The sequence below is a fragment of the Zalophus californianus genome, chromosome 3 (genome assembly GCF_009762305.2).
Source record: "Zalophus californianus isolate mZalCal1 chromosome 3, mZalCal1.pri.v2, whole genome shotgun sequence".
Lineage (NCBI taxonomy): Eukaryota > Metazoa > Chordata > Mammalia > Carnivora > Otariidae > Zalophus > Zalophus californianus.
Window position 1 is genome coordinate 7866596 of NC_045597.1, and position 19887 is coordinate 7886482.

General features: G+C 37.1%; 1 pseudogene; it reads left to right on the forward strand.

The window, feature by feature from the left end:
• The first annotated feature begins 216 nt into the window (after nt 1–216).
• Nucleotides 217–19887, forward strand: part of LOC113920505 — a 67969-nt pseudogene continuing 48298 nt past the window's right edge.

Consider the following 19887-nt stretch of genomic DNA (forward strand, 5'->3'; position numbering starts at 1 on the left):
AAGAGACAAAATAGGAAGAAAAACGGCAGTCATGCCGGGTGAGTATGGCATCCTGAAAGCCACATGAAGGAACTGTTTTGAGGAGACACATGTCAAATGTCTCTGAGTGAGGATTAAGAATGATCTTTGGTGAACCTGAAATAGGCAGTTTCAGCACAGAGGGCAACACTTTGTTCAGAGAGCATCCCTGGAAGGACCGGAAGGCAGGGAAGGAACATGGACAGCATTTTCTGGGAGTTCTGTTATAAATACAAGGAGAGTAGCAAGGAGGTACCTGGAGGAAACGGGTGAGGGCACAGATGGAATTGAAGGTGGGCGAAGTAACAGCATGAGTGTTTGCTGATGAGAAAGATACCTTTGAGAGGCCATAAAAAGGTGCTGAACCAGGAGAGTGAGGGAAGCCTGGCCTGAGCAGTTCTGGGGGCGGTTCGGGGAGCAAGTGGCTTCCCAACATAAGTGGAGGGTGATGGCCTAAGGGCATGTTCCATTACTCATCACAGTCACTTAGGACAAGGGCTCATCTGACCACCTTAAATTCCTCCACACCCCAACCACCTAGGCACCCCCTCTTACCTTATGCTGTTTTATTTCCCCATGTGTAATATTTACTAAGTTAAACTTCAGTTAAAAACACATCACTCAGGGGCACCTTGGTGGCTCAGTCAGTTAAGCCTCTGACCTTTGATTTCACCTGAGGTCAAGATCTCAGGGTCCCGGGATTGAGCCCCCAATTGGGCTCCGCACTCAGCGGGGAGTCTGCTTGAGGACTCTTTCTCTCCTTCTCCCTCTGGCCCTCCCCCTGCTCCCTCTCTCTCTCTCTCAAACAAATAAATAAATCTTAAAAAAAAAAAACAAAAAACAGGCCACTCAATAAATAATGGCTCAAGCATAAGTGTATTTCACTTCTACACATTGGTCCAAAATGGATGTTCCTCCTGGTCCCTGGATGGCTGTTCTTTTCATGGGGAACACAGAATTAGAGGCTCATTTCATTTGCAGTTCACCTTAGGTATTGTCATGGCTACACGCAGCATGGATGAGGTGAGAAGAGAGGAGAGAACCACTGTGTGAGGCTCGAGAAGAAGTGGCCACACGAAACTTCTGCTTTCCTGGCATTGGGGAGAAATAATCACTAAAAGGGACCACATCTCAGGTACATTTGAAAGAAAAGAACACATTTTGGTGGAAGCTTGCTTACCATGACCTGACATATTATGAACATATACGATTATTTTCACTCTGCAATGACCAGTAAGCTTCATGAAGGAGTTTCGTTCACTATTACATTCCTAATGCCTTGACAAAGGTCAGGCATATAACTAGCCACTTAATAAGTATTTCCTAAATGAATCATTTTGAAGCACATACGCTTATGTGGCCTAAAAAATAGTTTCCCTTGAGCCAGAAAAGGAAGCTATCTCAGCATTCAGGATAAAGTATCCATCTGTCAATTTTAGTAGCTTTTGGTTAATAAGCTTCAACTTCATAATATATTTTCCATTATTTCCCATAACACATGACAAAAATAGAGTTTAAAAATATATGTTTTGACTGTTATGATGGATGAATGCAATGTAAAAAAAATTCATTTGATGTGGTTCAATGTGCTTGAAGTATTATTTTGCCTTTTGATATTTTTTACAATGTAAATATTACTAAATTTATATATACCCTTTTGATATCTAATTGTGAGTAAAATTAAGTCAACACTTTCTATCCAGGAGAAAGGAAGCACATTTTTATTATGGTCTTTTAAATTTTTCAACTTCGGTTAATTGATTTGACTGTTCCCTAGTAGTGTTAGCACCGGAAGAATTACCCAAGAATTATAATTTTAAAATTCACAGTTACACTTAGGACCTTCAAAAGTCATCAAAGTTAGTTAACAATTTGGATGCTTTCAATTGAGTAAGTAGAAGAAGTTATCTAAATTACAATATTGCATACGAAAATATGAATTCTGGGAAATTTATGTAGATTTGTTTTCAAACATGTCTATATACGTAATAATTGGTGTCTTATTAAATTATAGGACCTCTAGATATACCATCATAGGCTTATTCAGACTTTCTGAAGTTTGGACCCTAAATGATTCAGAACTGATTATAACAATCTGCTCTGGGATGCTAATGTTGAGTGACACCCAGAAGCCCCAGCTGGTACGCAAAAGCAGTGGTAATATACTCGAAGGCATGGGATTTGGGAAGCACATACCAGCTGTGCTCTAGAGCCACTCAGCCTGCCTCTCCACTTTAGAGTGTAATTCATAGTGTTGACATTTGATTTAGAATGGTGTGGAAGTCCTGAATGCTTCTCTGGTAAGTGATCGGGCAAATGATACTCTGCTGTGCAGGTTTTGAGGTTCATTACTTTCTACCAGGTCTTTTGGTTAAAGATCTAGTCCTCAACATTATCTCTAATGCCAAAAAGTGGTTATAGTGAAATTCTAAAATTTCCTCAGGCAAAGAGACTGATCTTGAGCTTGAATTTTTGTCAGTGAGTCTACTGGATTTCCAGGTTAGCCTAGCGCTGACAGAACCTCTCTCTCTCTCTGTGAGTCTAAGTAAGCAGTCAATCTTTGTGAGTGTTCTCAGTGAGATGAGGCAGGAAAGTGTGGCCAAGACAGTGTTCTCTCAGAATAACCTCACATGCCCTGGGAAACCATTTTGCATAACCTGCTCTGAAAACTGCTCTGGCGCATCTGAACTGTAAACTACCACAATTAGCAAAAGCAGAAACCCTAACTATTGCCAAACCTGCTAGTTTTCTGGATAGCTAACAAGACATTCCAAGCTACTTGTCCCACCTTCACTTTACAGTCTTTGTTACAACTTATTTGGTTTATACATATATTAAGTTGGGCCCAATCAGGAAATAGGAAAACATGAAAAAATAATACAATTGTTTGGGTGGTAGATCTATGTCCATTGATGTTATTTAACATCCTTAATATTATTGAATCTTAATTAGGTGCTTATAAAGCAACAGAAAATATGTAGAGTACACAACCCATATTTTCTATTTCCTCCATTTTTCTATTTATTTATTTATTTATTTTAATTCATTTATTTAAAAAAATTAGAGAGATTGAGAGAGAGAGAGTCAGGTGAAAGTCAGAGGGGAGAGGGAGGGAGAGAGAGACTCTCAAGCAGACTCCGCGTGGAGCCTGACATGGGGCTCGATCCCAGGACCCCGAGATCATGACCTGAGTAGAAATTCAGAGTCAGATGCTTAATCAAATGAGCCACACAAGTGCCCCCATATTTTCTATTTTAATTCTCACAAAAAAATACCTATAGGGTCTTATACAATAATACCTGGAAGGTGCTATCACGAAGAATTCATGATGGAAGGAAGTGAAGTTCAGCACGGTTAGACAACTTAGCAGGAATTGTTTCACAGCTAACATATGATGGGATACAAACTCAGGGCCCCTGGCTCCAGACTTCACGCCTCTGCATTGGATTTCTTCCATTTAAAGTGTCTTATTTTCTACTCATTGATCACACCAGTCTCTTGAATTGAAATGCAATTCCTGTCCCATTTTCATCTATTGGATTCCTCTTTATGTTTCAAAGTCCAGTTAAAATATATAGACTGATAACTTTTGTGGCAGAGACTGACTACATTTTTATCAGTCTGTGAAAATGTTTTTCCTAATTTTTCACCAACATATGGAATATTTGTGTTCCCCCTTTCTCAGTTCCTCAGTTCACCATTAAACCACATTCCTAAGCTTCCTCGACTCTCGTTAGGACTGTCGGCTCGGTCCTCCCCAATGTAAAGTAGGTGGAAGTGGCTGCTGCAGCTATATTAGCACAACCTCAGAAATGTTGTGTGCTAGGCCTTTTCCACTCTCTTCTTCATTTCCTGGCTGGAGCATAGATTCCAAGGAAGGGCATCAAGACCCTAGAAAATGATAGCGTCCTCAATTCCCCATGTCCTGACTGCAAATAGATTTTTCATGAGTTTGTAGTACATATTTATTGTCTTAAGCCCTTCAGATTTACTTGTTACAGTAGCTGGTTTTATAGACCCTGCCTAATGCACCATTTAACCTGTGTTAATCATTTTCAGTTTACAATGTACTTTCACAGACAATACCATCTTTTAATATTATAACAGGCACATGACTTGAGTATTTGTTTCTGTAATGGGCTGAATTGTGTCCTTCAAATACATATATTGATGCCCTAATCCCCAGTAAATCAGAATGTGACCACATAGGCTCTTCAGAGAGGTAATGAAGTTGAAGTGAGGTCCCTGGGGGGAAGGGGGAGCTCTAATCCAATATGACTGGTGTCCTTAGATGAAGAGGAAATTTGGACATAGACACACACAAAGGAAAGACCTTATGAAGGCACAGGGAGGAGAAGATGGCCATCTCCAAGGCAGGGAGAGAAGTCTCAGGAAAAAAACAACCCTACTGATACCTTGATCTTGACATTTTAGTCAACAGATCTGCCAGAAAATAAATTTCTGTGTTGAAGCCACCTAGTCAGTGGTACTGTGTTATGGCAGCCCTAGCGGACTAACACAGCTGCTCTCCAAATAAATAAATAAATCTTAGGGGAAAAAAACAAGAACTCTGTCAGTGAGAAAATGACAATAAGTACCAGAATCAGGAACCAAACAGAGTTCTTGAGAAGAACAGGTAAACCATTTCTATTCTTCCCAACTTTTACCTAGGACATTCTAGCTTGATAAATTCATCTGAATTCCTGTAATGTTTATTATCTCTGCCATTAATTTGGAGTGTTTATGTTACACTATTTATTTTCGTCTTATTTCCTCACTATATTTTAAGCTCATGATACAGAAAGACTGGATCTCTAAATTGTTATATTCCTTATAGAATCTGGAGCAGTGCCTTAAAAAGGGTTCAGTAAATATTATACTGAAAATATATAGCATTTGGGGTTAAAAACTTATATTGAGGGAATCAAAACCAGTGTTATAAGTTATTCTTGTCACAGTAAAAGTACTTGGCTAACATGGTTGGGCAACCTATAAAGATGCTTTTAGTTTGCTAACAAAAAACATCAAACATATATCTCTTTGAATTTTTTAATATGTGATTTCTTTATATATATATAAATATATATTTATTTATATATAAAATTTATTTATAAATTTATAAGTTTTATTTAAAATTTATATATAAAGAATATATATATATATTTGTCTCAACAATCATTTTCCTGCAAAAGGACTTTAAGGTGCATGAATAGATGAAATCTATACTATGCTTTACAAAAATATATCTTTTTTAATAACCCAGGAATTGACGTGATTCTAGATATCAGCCTAGCCACATATGTAAACAAACTTTACACTTACCCTTTTGCTTCTTTGTGTAGTTACAAAAAGCTCTGTTCAAATATTTATTTGACTGCTTACCTTGATTCATTTGTGCATCCTATTTGCCTGATAATATCCCACTATAAAGGTCTTAGGCTTAGTTCCTTAAATTATGATTGTCATGGTAACAACCAGAGCCCTGTACCAGTACCACAGGTACTTTCCTTTAAAAAACAGCAAAATGAGAATATAAAATTACATTGTACCCAAACAAATTAATAAAAAATAATAGATTTGTAAAGCTTAACATTCCCGCTTGACACTTTTGAAACATTGTTAGCTTGCAAGACATAAACAAAATATTAAATAAAAATATATGCATGCTGAAATAAATTAGATTTCAAAAGCATCATTTTTAATAAAGGCTTTTAACTGCCTCAGTCTGGAAATAGTCTGCAATCTGGTTGATAAATATGCAGCAAATGACAAATTAATATGTGTTGGCCCTCATCAACATTGGAGACAAATGTTATTATAATGTTTTGGACTGTGCTCAGTTTTGTCTGTCTGGGGAAAGGCTGTACAAGTTGCAGAGAATCTGCAATTCAGAGGGATAAAGCTGCCCTCTATGTGAAACAAGTGTGTGCTGCACCACACAATAAAACATGAAAGGTTGCAAGATTTAGAGGGAAACAAATTGTATGAATCTGCCAAATCCGTGAAAACTCTTAAATGTATATGGAAAAGGATGATGTGACTGAGGTTCCACAAGGACTTCTAGAACCTCTGTGGAACCAGCATCCATCTCCCTAATAGATTTTGTATTTCCAGAAGTTAAGTACTCAACTTAATTCCTATTGCTTCAAATTGACTATTTATAAGATTTTAAAAATGTAATAAAACATTAACAAAATCAGAAAATACAGAATAATTTTAGATAGAATTATTTTAAACACTCCAGTTACATAAATACACAATAATAAGCTAAACTTTTTCCTCATACACAGAATATTTCCATAAAACAAATGTGTTAATGAGTTTCCTAGGATCCTCCCCAGGGTGAAAGAAAACAGTTCAGTTGTGACAGATTGTATAACTTTGAGTCTACAAATGTAGACAAGTCTCAGTTGCTAATAAGTTACTTATGGATTTTATTGTTTATATTTTAATTATTTGGCCTGTATTTAAATCATCAACAACTGATTACTAGGACTCTATATGAAAGATACCATATTAGTTAATGACTGTGAAGTTATAAATAATTGTATTTTAGTCCCAGATCTGCCTGTTAATTATTTTCTTGGGCAAAAGTAGAGCAATTAATAGCTTTAACTAATAGACCTCTTCCAAAGAGTAAATAAAATATAAATGTGAAACATTTATCTCATTAACAAGCGTGTGGTAAGTGATTAATAGATATTGTATCTTCTTCTTATTAAGATTGCTGTGATGTGATTTTCTTCCTCTGAGTCTGGAGAACATCACAATGACAGTCCTCTTTCCACTACCATGGTCTTGCTTGCCCTCCACCACAGCATGTCAAAGCAACAGCACTCAGCATATTGTGCCACAACTATTAAATTGTGTTTGACCCTACCATATTCAATTCCAATTTCCACCTAGTATGGGATCACTACTACATTTGGCTCCAGGTCTACCTTCTCCTTTTCTGCTTAAAAATTGCTTTGGGAGTTTGGGAATTGAGTTTGTTCAGTCTTAGAGAAAGCCTAAAGCTAGTAATATTCTAAAAGTGCATTGCTGTGTGTAAATACCATTACAACAAATATTAAAACACTCTCTATATAACAAAGATTTCCAAATTCTTGCCAATGGCACTTTTGGTATGAGCTGTAGTCAATACAACTAACTTCTGGTACATAGAAATATTTGGGGGAATTTTGGGAAGTATTTAGTCATTACATAAGGGTATGACTTGCAGTTCCTTTCAAAATTGAGCAGCCAACCATTTTTCTTGAGCATTTACTTTGTGTTTCTGTATAAAACATACATCACATAAAATGTATCTTATCGAGCAAGAGAGAGAATTCTAGTGCCCATGATGATTTCAACTGGTATAGCTAAGCCACAGATTAAAGTTAAGACAGTTCAACTTTTCTATACTCTGAGAAGATTCATTAGTGCTGACATATGTCCCAGAGCACAGAGCAGAAAAACCTAAAAAGAATGATGGAAACTATTTGATGTGATATAGAAGGAAGAAAGAAAGAATAAAGAAAAAGAAGGAAGAAAGGAAGAAAGGAAGAAAGGAAGAAAGGAAGAAAGGAAGAAAGGAAGAAAGGAAGAAAGGAAGAAAGGAAGAAAGAAAGAAAGAAAGAAAGAAAGAAAGAAAGAAAGAAAGAAAGAAAGAAAGAAAGAAAGAAAGAAAGAAAGAAAAGAAAGAAAGAAAGAAAGAAAGAAAGAAAGAAAGAAAGAAAGAAAGAAAGAAAGAAAGAAAGAAAGAAAGAAAGAAGAAAGAAAAAGAAAGAAAAGAAAGAAGCAGTAATTCAAGTGTAGGAGTTTTCTGCCTGATTCTGTTTGGTGGTCCTTGGCAAATCTTTCATTTATCTACCACTCCAGAACTTTAGGTATAAATTCAGAGCTATATTATTCTCCAAGTTTTCTCTTGCCTCTCTAATGCTAAGGTTCTAATATTCATTGATAAAACAAGGTTTATGTTTAGCTTGCACCACAGCTACGGTGGCCTCAGATCAAAGAGGTTGGGTTCCACTTCAATATCCATCAATATCATCTGGGCTCTCAAGCAAACCAAATGAGCTTTCCCTCTCAATTAAAGAAGAGAGTTCATAATGCCTGCCATTATCCTTATATTGTACAGTTGGGAGTGACACATTACAAGCTTGACTTACAACAGATAAATATTAATGTTTTTGTAAATAATATTGAAACTGCACTGTCTGTATGCTTAGAGGAGCTAAAAAATGTCAGTTTAATAACATTTTATTTGTATTTCCTGACTAATTTAGGCATCAGGGAGAATCTTGAGTATTTATATAAAGTGAAAGAATGAGTGAAACTAAGACTTTCAACCAATGAACACTTGCTTATTTTGTTAAGGGTGAAGGTTGGGGAGTAAGTGGGGAAATGATACAACATTTACCAAAAGCCTTCTTCGTTATGCCATGCATCATGTTGGACCTACCTAGTATTTTCCACATTGTATAAATGGAATCAGAGGCATGAGGGGATTTGGTCACATGTCTAAATTAGACAACAGGTGTGCTGTGCTATAGGAATTAGATTCCATGCAAATAAGTCACTGAAGTTTGTGCTCTTTCTCCTATGGATTACTAGGCTAAAAGTCATCACCTCGGAATGCTCCAAACTTATCTAATAACTAACCTTCTTGACGCTGAAAATTCTTTGGAACTCCTCTTCAAATTCTTTTTAAAGTAAATCACCACCTACATATATTTGCATGTGCCTGCACACATATATGCACATATACACACTCAACTCATTCTCATTATGGTGGTACTATCTCAGATGAAGTCTTTACTCCACAATAATAAATGGATTTTTTTATTGTCCTTTGGATGACTTTATGTTAACAACATGCCATTCCTGTGGAATCTGTCTGAATAATATTTTATTCTACCTAAGGGTTTAAACCTTAGGTAGAAATTGAAAAAGTAACCACAGGAAGAAATAACAAGGTTTCTCATACGGCAAACCTAGATCAGTGTATCTTGATCCTTCATACTTGAAAACACATGCCTTCAGATGGATGTGAATTTGATCACATTAATACATTACATCTTTGAATTTCAAATTCTTCATTGTATGTTAAACAACACTAAGGTATCTTCAATAAGGTAATGAATGTTGCTATTTTACAAGATCAGTCTTAATTAGTCTTATACATATGTGCAAATCTTACGCTGACCATGTCCCCTATTTGCAAAATGAAATAGCCTTATAAATTGTAGGAGAATCTTCAGCTCTACAATATTTTGTCTTACCATCAATTAATGCAGTATAGCGTCTGATGCTATAAGACCTTCCTTAATTTCCTTTACTAAAATTTTATTGATTTTTGTGATATTGTCCTTGAAACTTTCTTGTTAGGATTATTCCCAGTTTCTTTATATTTTTCTTGCTGTTGCAAATCAGTGCTTTGTTTATTTCATTTCCTATTTGATTGTAGTTGGAAGGAATAGGTGGTTTATATGGTACTCTTGAACAAAATAATATTTTTATTTCAATTTTTCTTCTAAGAATATTGGATTTAGGGAATTTAAAATTAGTGTCTATGCCTTATAATTCTTACACAATACTTATATATTTTCTTCTTTTCTTTTGCTTTATATATTAAAATAGTTCTGATAAAATGAAGACTAGCAGTGGTAGTAGTGAACATTCTTGGTTTGTTTTTTTTTAATTGGAAGGCTATCTAAAATAAACTATTTACTGTTTGTTTCTGGTAGTTAATTGTTATGAAATTATATCAGTTATATCGCATTCTCAGAGGACTTTCATGAAGAGGTAATCCATTTAATCTTTATTTTCAATATAATCAACAAATATTTATGAAGCATTTACTCTGTGTCAAGCTTGGTTAAAGAGCTTTCCTTGAATGTAATGATTATAGTGATAAATTGTCTAATGTTTCATTTTTTGTCATTAATGTAATGAGATGTATTAAATTGTGCTACATTTTTAAAAACAGAAGAGAAAATATTTAATTTTTATATGTATATTTCTTGATATGATTGAATGACAATTTGTTCTTATTGTATTTTGTAAGTTTTGTATTATTAGTTCTTCTTCCATTCATTGGACTGGATAACTCCACATATTTTCCTATGTCTTGGGAAAATGTGAAATATAAAAATTGTATTAATGTGTTTGGCTTGCCTATTCAGTTCCTTATCAATGATTTTTTGATGAGCAGAATTTTCAGATTTGATGAAATACAACTGATTTTTACTCTCTTTCATATTTCCATGTGTGTCCTTTGCTTACTCTACTTTATGAAAACATTCTATTTTTTTTTCCACTTAGACACGTCATAGTTTCAGCTTTTGACTTTACCTCAATGATCTATCTCAAAATAAATTGGGTATGGGAGCAGTGTAGAATATGCTTCCTTTCTTCAGATAATTATCCAACTGTTTCATCAATATTTGTTGAAAAAAAATATTTCTTCATCATTGCACTTCACTGTCATACTTGCCAAAAATCATTTGACCAGCACCAAAACAAAACAAAGCTAGGTAAATAAGTGAACTGATGGACGTATTAATTTAAACTGAAGGGAGGAGTTCTTTCACAACCTAAACATGTTTCAAATCATCATGTTGCCCACCTTAAATGTCTATATCTTGCAATTATATTTGTCAGTTATATTTTAATAAAGCTGGAAAAAATGGAAAAACCAAAAACTTTGACCAAAAATGTATGGGTATATTTCTTAACTCTCCATTCTGGTCCATTGATTGATTTGTCTGACTTTTTAGCAAAACTATAATTTTTGGTGAGCAAATTTAGACTTTCATTTATGTTGAACATCTTGATAAATTTAGGGGTAACTGACATCTTAACATCTTTCCATCTTTCCACCATTAAATTAGGTTTCATTTATTTTCTCTTGGGAATATTTGGTAGTTTTTAGAATACAGATCTTACAATTCATTTGTTAAATTTACCCCACAGTGTTTGATGATTTAATTTCACTATAGTTCATTATCAGCATGGTAATATAATCAAATTTTGTATATGGAATTTTTATCCTCTTATATTGCCGAAGAAAGTTTTTAGTTCTGGTAGGTACTTTTTTTTTTTTCCCTGTCCTGTAGATTTCTTGAGATTTTTCTATGTACATATTTATGTCACATGTTAATTAGCAAAATTACGCTTCTTCCTTTCAAATCTTTGTCTTCCTTTTTTTTTTAGTGCCTTATTATAATGAATGTAAAGAGCAGTAGATTGTTTAATAGAAGGGGCAGGAGAACATGTTCTGGCCATGCCGTCATCCTAGGGAGATATGATGCTAACTTTAGGTTTTGGTGTTTTATTTATTTTTTTAATGTCCTTTAACAGTTTTGAAGAAGTTTCCCACCACTTCTACTGTTCCTAGTTTTCTGAGAATTTTTATCATGAACAGATTTTTATCATGTCCATACTTTCTCTGTATTTATTCAAATGAGCATATATTATATATTGACCATCCTAAATGGCTTTTCATATATGATTCAGCCTTTTAAAATGTAAACCCATCACCGATGATTTCAAGCTATTACAAGTGAATATTGACTTATTAGTCACCATTCTACTTGGGCAAAGACTCACCCCAATGTGGTTTACAGGAGACCCTAGGGGTACAGTTTTGGAGATGGGAAATGGTGGCTCCTAATGTGGACATGTAAGTCTTTGGGACAGTAGGACCAGTAATTCCAGAAATAGCTCTTGTCCTATCAACCACACACAGCCCCAGGATCTCTAAGTCCTAAGGAATGTCTTACTTGCCCAATAAGTTTCTAAGGTTGCAAGGTCACACCTGAAAGAAACTTTGTAAATGATTATATGTATTTACATTTGATTTGTATAAGTGAATAGGTAGATAGATAAAAATTTTCAGAAACACATATTCTTACCTTTCCCCCAAATAATCTAATTTTACATACACAGATATACAAATGTATTTTCAGAAATATATCTTAACAGAGTTGCTTTTAGTTTTGGACTAAATATTTAACCCTTTCTGAGGAAATCGTGTGTGTGTATCATATAATATCAATTTCCTCCACCATTACAACCAACTTAAATTAACTCTTTTCCAACAATGATAAATTGTAATCTTTCCACAAAACATTGTATATACGTTCATATATATGCAAAAACATTTCCATCAGTGTGTGTGTGCGCGCGCGTGCACGCAAGGGGGTTTGTGTATATTTTGTCCATACTGCTCTGTGCACCTTGGTCCAGCTTCCAGAGGCCAGCCCTTCATCTTTGCTGGAGAGTTTCTCTGAGCTGATGCTTGAAGAAGGGTCAGGGAAACAAACCTGCAAGCTTTAACAAAAGACCAGTGGGAACTGCCACATGCATTCTTCACCCCCTTTACCCTTACAGTGGGATACTTCTGGGTTGTGGGTGTAGTCTGTCATCCAAGACTTCCCCAGTGGGATAAAGCTCCTGTTACCCTCAACTGCAAAGTGCTTGATAATAATTTTTTTAACTGCCCACCCCCCACACCCCACACACAACTCTCTCACTTTTCCACTCCCCTACTGCTTGTTTCTTGGAATTACCTTCACAATAAATTCCTTGCACTGAAATCTCTGTCTCAGGTTCTGCTATAGGGGTAATTAATCTCAGAAAGTTGGTGCCAGAAAAAGCCCCAGGAAGGGGATCCTCAGAATGAGATTTAAGATTTAGAATGCTTACCCACCCGGGATGGCAACAAGGCCCCCTTCGCTGGTGTTGAGAGGAGCTTGTGCTCAACAAGCACAACCACTGACAACTTAGTGGTGGCGCATTAGGAGGGGATTGACTGGGTTGTGTGGTGTTTTGGCATTGAAAACCATGGAGACAATGCCCGTTTCCAAGGGCTGTGGAGTAATTTGGCTGTGGTTAAGTGCGATCAGTGCACGGAGGGAACTACATTACAGACTTAGTCTACTGAGCTATCACCTCAGAGCATGGGGTGAAAGCCAGGCATTTCCCTGGCAACATTTAAACAGATCTTTCTGTCCTGTAGCCAGAGGGTGGATGGTGCTGAAGACACAGCTCTGGGCTCCAAGGTGAATGTAAAGTAACAGAGTTGAAAGAGAAGGCTGATTCCCTGGGGCCAGCATCCTCCTAGCCTGGACACTGAGTGCAGGCGTCTGAGTGCATGTACTTGAGGACCCTAAACCCCCAGATTCCCATCAACTCTCTGTTTGAGAGGTGCTCTACCACCACTTGCAAGAGAAGAGGAACTTCTCTGGGATGGAGGTCTTGTTAAAGGCCCAGTGGGAGTGAAATGCTTTGGGGGAGACAGTGTTTTCCATTTCCAGAATCTGCCCCACCTTCCCTGTTGCCTCGGGACCAATAACTAGAGTGAACTCTCAGCGGGCCCACGAGGGAAACATTATCACAGTTTCAGGAGGAAAGGGATTTTTCAGCAAAAGGATGTCAGATCTAGTTGATACATGTAGTCAAGGCCTGGGAAAACTTGCCCGGGATGGATTTTTAGGGTCCAGATGGATAAGAAGCGAAGGGAAAGCTCATAAGGGAAAGTGCACCTATCTGTGGGCTCTCTCTTACACCTTCTCTTTAAGGAACTGACCCTAATATGCAGCAGGGACTACTCCTTGAAGCTGGAGAAAGAGAGCGCAGGTGACCGAACTGTCTGGAAAAGGTGTTGAAGGAGGGATGTGAGGGGTTTCGGAGGTGGCATCTCAGTCCTTTGGGGCTGCAGTAACAGAAATACCATGGACGGGGTAGTTTGTAAACAGAAAGTTATTTCTTATAGTTCTGAGGGTGGAAAGTTTGAGATCAGCATGCTAGCAAGCTCAAATTCTGGTGAGAACCCTCTTGCAGGCTACAGATAGCCGACACAGTATACCCACACATAGCTGAGAGCAGAGAGATGAAGCCAGCCCTCTCACAACTTATAAAATCACTAATCCCATCAGGAGGGCTCCACCCTCATGATCTCATGGAAACCTAAACTAGTCCCAAAGGCCCCACCTCCTAATATCATCACACTGGGGGTTAGAGTTTCAATGTACGAATCTGGAGGTAACACAGACATTCAGTTTAGAGCAGGTAGACATTTTGGAAGAGATTTATGAGGTAAAATATAGAACTATGAGATGAGCATATTCCCTGGAAGGGCCCTTAGAACAGTTCCTTTGCTAAAGCAATAAAAAAGAATGTGTAGAGAGGAGGGTCCTGGCACCATAGAGAAGTGTTGTGGTGTCTCTCCTTTGTGGGTAGAGGGACATCGCTGTGGAACTGGCCTCCCCAGGGATGGAGGTGATGCCAACGCAGGGGCTGCACTTAATCATCAAAGACAAGGTGGGCATAACTGAACCATCAAATGAGCAGCAAAGCCAGAATGGTGACAGGGACCCCAGGCCCAACGTGACCTGGGTGATGGTTCAGGGATCTCCGGGAACGTAGAGGCAAGGAACAAGGACAAATAGAATGTTACTTGATCTATATACCCAAAAATAACAAAGAACAGCTAGGCTGAAGGCTCCTATCACTCACTGCGATGGGGAAAAAAAAAAAAAAATCTGACTTTTCCTCCAGGGTCAGGCCGAGACAATTCTCAGACTCAGAGCCTAGCAATGGAAGGAGGAGGTGCCATGGAGATCCTCCATTTCCTCCTACAGCTGTTACCAGAGTAAGTACACCGCTGAGAGGGGGTTATAGGCACTATTGGACACAGGTCGGAGGTGACCCTGACAATTCTGTCGTGTCATGGCCCTGGATAGAGTGGGGCTATGGAAGCTGGTAATCATGGAGTTGTACCCACATCCACAACAGCTTGTCCACTGAGTCTCCAGAACCCACCCTGGGAGATGTAATCCTGAGCCCTCACTGCTGATTAAAATGGATACACTTGGCATCTGGGAAAGTCCTCGTTCACATGGGTTTTTCATTTCTCAGTCAAATGAGAGTCATAACGAATGGAAAAGCCAAACCAAGCCCCTAAAACTAGACATTCAATTGCTGGCCAAGATAGTAAATCTGAATCAATACCAATCCTCATGGCAGCAGCAGAGATTTGCAGCCCTTCAAAGAGTTACAGGGCTCAGGTGATCCCCATCACATCCCCGTTTAAGTCACTGGCCTGGCCCCTGGTGACACCAGATGGATGGCATCAGATGCCAGCAAATAACTGCACTTTCCACAGAGCAGTAGTCAGAATAGCAACTCCCTGCGGGATGTCCTGTCTTCACTTGCCTGGATCCATGCACCCAGTTCGGATGTATCTACTGATCAGGTGACTCTTGTTTCTGATTTCCACAAGGAGGGAGAACCACAAGCAGTTTCCATTCACTTGGAACAGATAGCTTGATACGCACATGTTCTTAGCCTCCTAAGGAGTAACCACCAGGGACCTAGGCCAGGTGAACTGCTGGATGCAGATGGGGATTCTAGAGTGGACGTTAGGGGAGACAGATGACGGAGATCAACTACTGTAATAGAGACTGTCGCTTATGTCACTAAACTTCCTGTTACAAGTTTTTGTCTGTTTGTAAATGTGGCAGACCAACACTTTAAGGGACAGATGACAGGGTGGATGGCACATAATGTGGGGAATACAATGGCTGAGGGATGGGGGGTAACCCTAAAGTACATGTTTTATTCTGTTTTACACTGATTTCTGAACCCCCTGCGAGAATTAAAGGCTCCTGTTACCTGCTTTGATCGAAAGTTTGTTTCAAGCAAATCCATTTTTGGCTTCCTTTCCTTACCTATCTCACTTCCCAACTTCACTACTAGTGTTTCCTGGGATCACCTCTAAAATCAACCACTTCCTTTTTCATCCTTGTCTCAAGGTCTGCTTCTGATGGGACTAAAACATCAAGGGCCAGTGAAGCCGAGTAAGAAACTGAAGGTGCAGATTGGTGTCCTGTGAATCTTCAAACCTTATGTTGAGAAAAAGCATCAACAGTGTGTTACGGTAACCACCTTCGACCCTGGTGAAACAATTATTACCCTCTATTACAGTTGCCTGTTTTCCAGCTTGAATTCCTAGTTCTATAAAAATAATTAACATTTAACATGTCTTCTGTAATGTTGGCTAATTGAATATTGAATAAATGATCAAAAATCTCTGAAAGTACATTGAAAATCTGTAAACCTCCAGCAGAACATGCAGGGGAATTGAAGGAGCATGTAGGAGGAGGTAGAAGGACGGCCTCTTCAACCTTCTACAAATAATCAGTAGAGTTACTGATACATCTATAGGACTCCTATGTTTTGTGAATTTTTACGTATATTGTTGCCACATATCCACTTTTCATTTATCATGTGCTTGGCTAGTTAGGCTCCTGAATTATTTAAATGTATTTAATCTCCTTTAAATATTTTTAAAGGCAGTGTTTAATGATAAAGAATAAAAACTTTATGAACTGATTACACTTGTAAGATAATTCTAGAAAAGGTTCTAATCACTTTATACACTTCATGGCAAGTTGCCATCGCAGGCCAGTGTTCTGTAACCTCATTGTGGTCTTTGTGTGGGTCAGCTTCACCCTCCTGGGGTCACTAGAAGACTAAGTGAGATCATAGTTTCTCCCAGTACACTGGCCACTGTGTTCCAACCCCACCGCCAAGTTCAAATTTTCTTCCTCACCTTCCCTTTATTGACACTAAGTGTTTGTAGTAAGCTCAGAAGATCTTAGTGTGAATACTAAATCATAGCTCCCAGTTTCTAAGAGAGGATTTATTTAAATAACAACAACAACAACAACAACAACAAAAAACAATAGCAGAGCCTTGGTTTACATCGGAATTGATCTGGTGAGGAGACACCTAAGTTTTGGCTACAGTATCCACAGAGAAAGTCTGCCAAGCTAATGTGTAAAAAATGAACTCACTCTCCTATTTACATCGTGAAACAGTATCTCTCTCTCTCTCCCTTTTTTCAAGAGGAACAGTCTTCACACTCAGCCCAGACAATCTTAAAGCCATTACCCTTCACATCTCATATGTGAGCCCTGTGCTTTGGCACAAGGCCATCGAGAGCGCAAAAGGAATACATTCCGTGATGAGTGTCTTGATGGGGATGTTTCCATCCTGGGTAGCCACCGAGAACCGAGCACTGTAGAAAACATCTTTTGCTGCAGTTATTTCAATTGAATAAGCACAATTTTAACATAAGGCCATTAAAAAACTACTTTGGTTCTGGGAAACTGAGTATTAGAAATATGATGAGCATATTGGAGTAAGTTCAAAACTGAACATCAGGAGTAATTAAGGGAATGGAGAGATTGATTTATGAGAAAAGATTAAAAAGAGCTCAATCTGTTTAGCTTGGCTAACAGACAACTAAGTAGGGGATATGGTAATTGTTTACAAGTACTTAGAGGATGTAAATATCAAGGCTGGAGCAGAGATGTTCAGGCTGAGATCAGAAAGCCTGAATCACTCCAAGTTAATAAAGAGAAAATTTAGTTGACTACCATCCAAAATTTGGTGATAGTTAAGTCCTTTCAGCAGGAATCATCGCTGGGGGAAAATGCAAAAACGAGGGAAAATGCAAAAACGAACTCTTTGGAATATTTAAATGTGACATTGCCTTTGTGAGTCTATGGGTGGTGCACATTCATCATCAGCGATATTTGGGAAGTACAGAAGTTTCATCATTGTGTGTATGGAGACAGCTTTCTACGCTGTTCAAATGAACAACAGTGTTTAGAGAGGTGCTTCATAAAGATCAAATTCTAACAAAACAGATGAACACAATACAGGTAGAGAGACAATATGATCATTTAAAAAATGCAAAGTAATTTCTACTTTTGTTTTTGAAAAACTTTAACCCAAATAAATAATGATTTAAAAATTCATGTCTGAATTAAAATAGAGTGGGTATTATCATGTTTATTCCTATAAACATGTGATTCATATACGATTATTAGTATGTAATAATGTACCAACACATTTTTAAAATGAGGAGAAATAAGAATTTCACAGCAATTCATTATATATGTTAAAAGCTTACTGTATAAAGTAAGAGCATTACACTATTGAAATAACTCACAAAAATATATGTTGTATGATGTGATTTGAATATAAAAATAATTCTAATCATCATTCTAAATCAAACTAATTTAATAAACAGTAAACTTATAACATCGCTAGGGATCCAATGTATACATCCTAGCGATCATATTTGTATCTGTCTGTCCATCTGTTTATCTTTTGTCTATCTCTGGTACAAAAAAATGTTTTACTTATTTCTGTATATTTCTTTATAAAACAAGCATAGTCTGTCTTTCTTTCTCATGGTTCCCACTCTGTTAGGTTTTGTAGGAAATAAATGAATTGGAGTCTGTGTTCTCCATCCCCCACAAGTTTGGTTCTTATTTAAGAAGAAGTAGGGGACACCTGGGTGGCTCAGTCAGTTGAGCATCCGACTCTTGATTTCGGCTCAGGTCATGATCTCAGGGTCTGAGATTGAGCCCCACATCAGGCTCCATGTTCAGTGGGGAGTCTGCTTTAGGATTTCTCTCCTTCTCCCTTTGCCCCTCTCCCTGCTCATACTCTCTCTCTCTCAAATAAATAAATAAATCTTAAAAAAAAAAGAAAAAGTAGAATAAACATGTACAAGTTAAGGGGGCAGCTGACATAAAACACAAACTCTGCCTTTTGGTTTAGATTGGCTTTAAGTGGATGAATTAAAAAAGTATCTGAATGGTATCTATAAGTATGTCACTCATTTGCATCATGTTCTTCAATAATTTACCCTTGACTTTCTATAGAAGCTTTAATTTGAACTAAATAAAACTAAGATTTCTTGTGCCTCTGGATCCATATATATATATATATGCTGCTTATCTATTAGTTGATCAGGGAAATTGAGGCATTAAGATACACACACATATACAACACACACACACACACACACACACACACACACACAGTATAGTTTGAAATCTGAACACCTTTGAGATTTTCTCCCTAACTGAAAATGTATTAGTCCATATGATTTGTAAGAGAATTTGAAGTAGATGAAGTGCTTTGTGTAATGCACGAAAGCATTCCTTCAGGAAAACTGTGCATAGATAAAAAGAATCATTGCAATTTTATATAAAATAAATTATAATTTAGGCTCTGAGTTGTTACATTATCATAGAAAATATATTACTGATCTTTCAAGTGCTCATGATGGTTATAGGAAACATGAGTGTACTTATGTAATTATAAAATTATATGTATTGTTTTCCTGTAGATGAGTGTATAAATTAAATATGTAGGATACAAAAAGAGTATATATAATGCCAAAATGAAAACTTACGAGTGCATTTGGCATATGCCAGTATTATATTTAAATAGGAAAGCACAAGAACTAGCAGGATTTGTAAATGTAAATGAAGACCTGTAGAAATTCATTTTTCTCATAAACTATAGACATTTCACTAATTTGGATATATTAAATTGGGTATTTAACATATTCATAATATTACCAGGCCATCTGATCTCACTTCTTGCATTTCCCTGGGCACGTTTTCCAACTATATTACATAAAAATCATCTCTTTACAATTAAGGGTGTATTTTTGAAGTATCACCATCACTCTCTTCAAGCTAATACTGCCATAATGTCCAATCAAAACTTGATTTATGTTAGATTATGTACATAGCATCGTGCTTTCTCAATGATTCTGGAATCCTTCTGGATTAATTTATCTCCATGAGTGGAAAACACAGAATGTCATTTTTACTCCAAGGGATGAAGGCTGTAACTAAATCTGAACAAAATTGTTGAGCTGACATTAGATTTTGTCCAATTTTTCTATCAATTGCTCCAAAGAATCTAAAAAATAAATAATGAAAATATTCTTAGAACAGTTAATTCCTGAGTATTGAACAAGATCTATTATTTTTTAAATTTTATTTTATT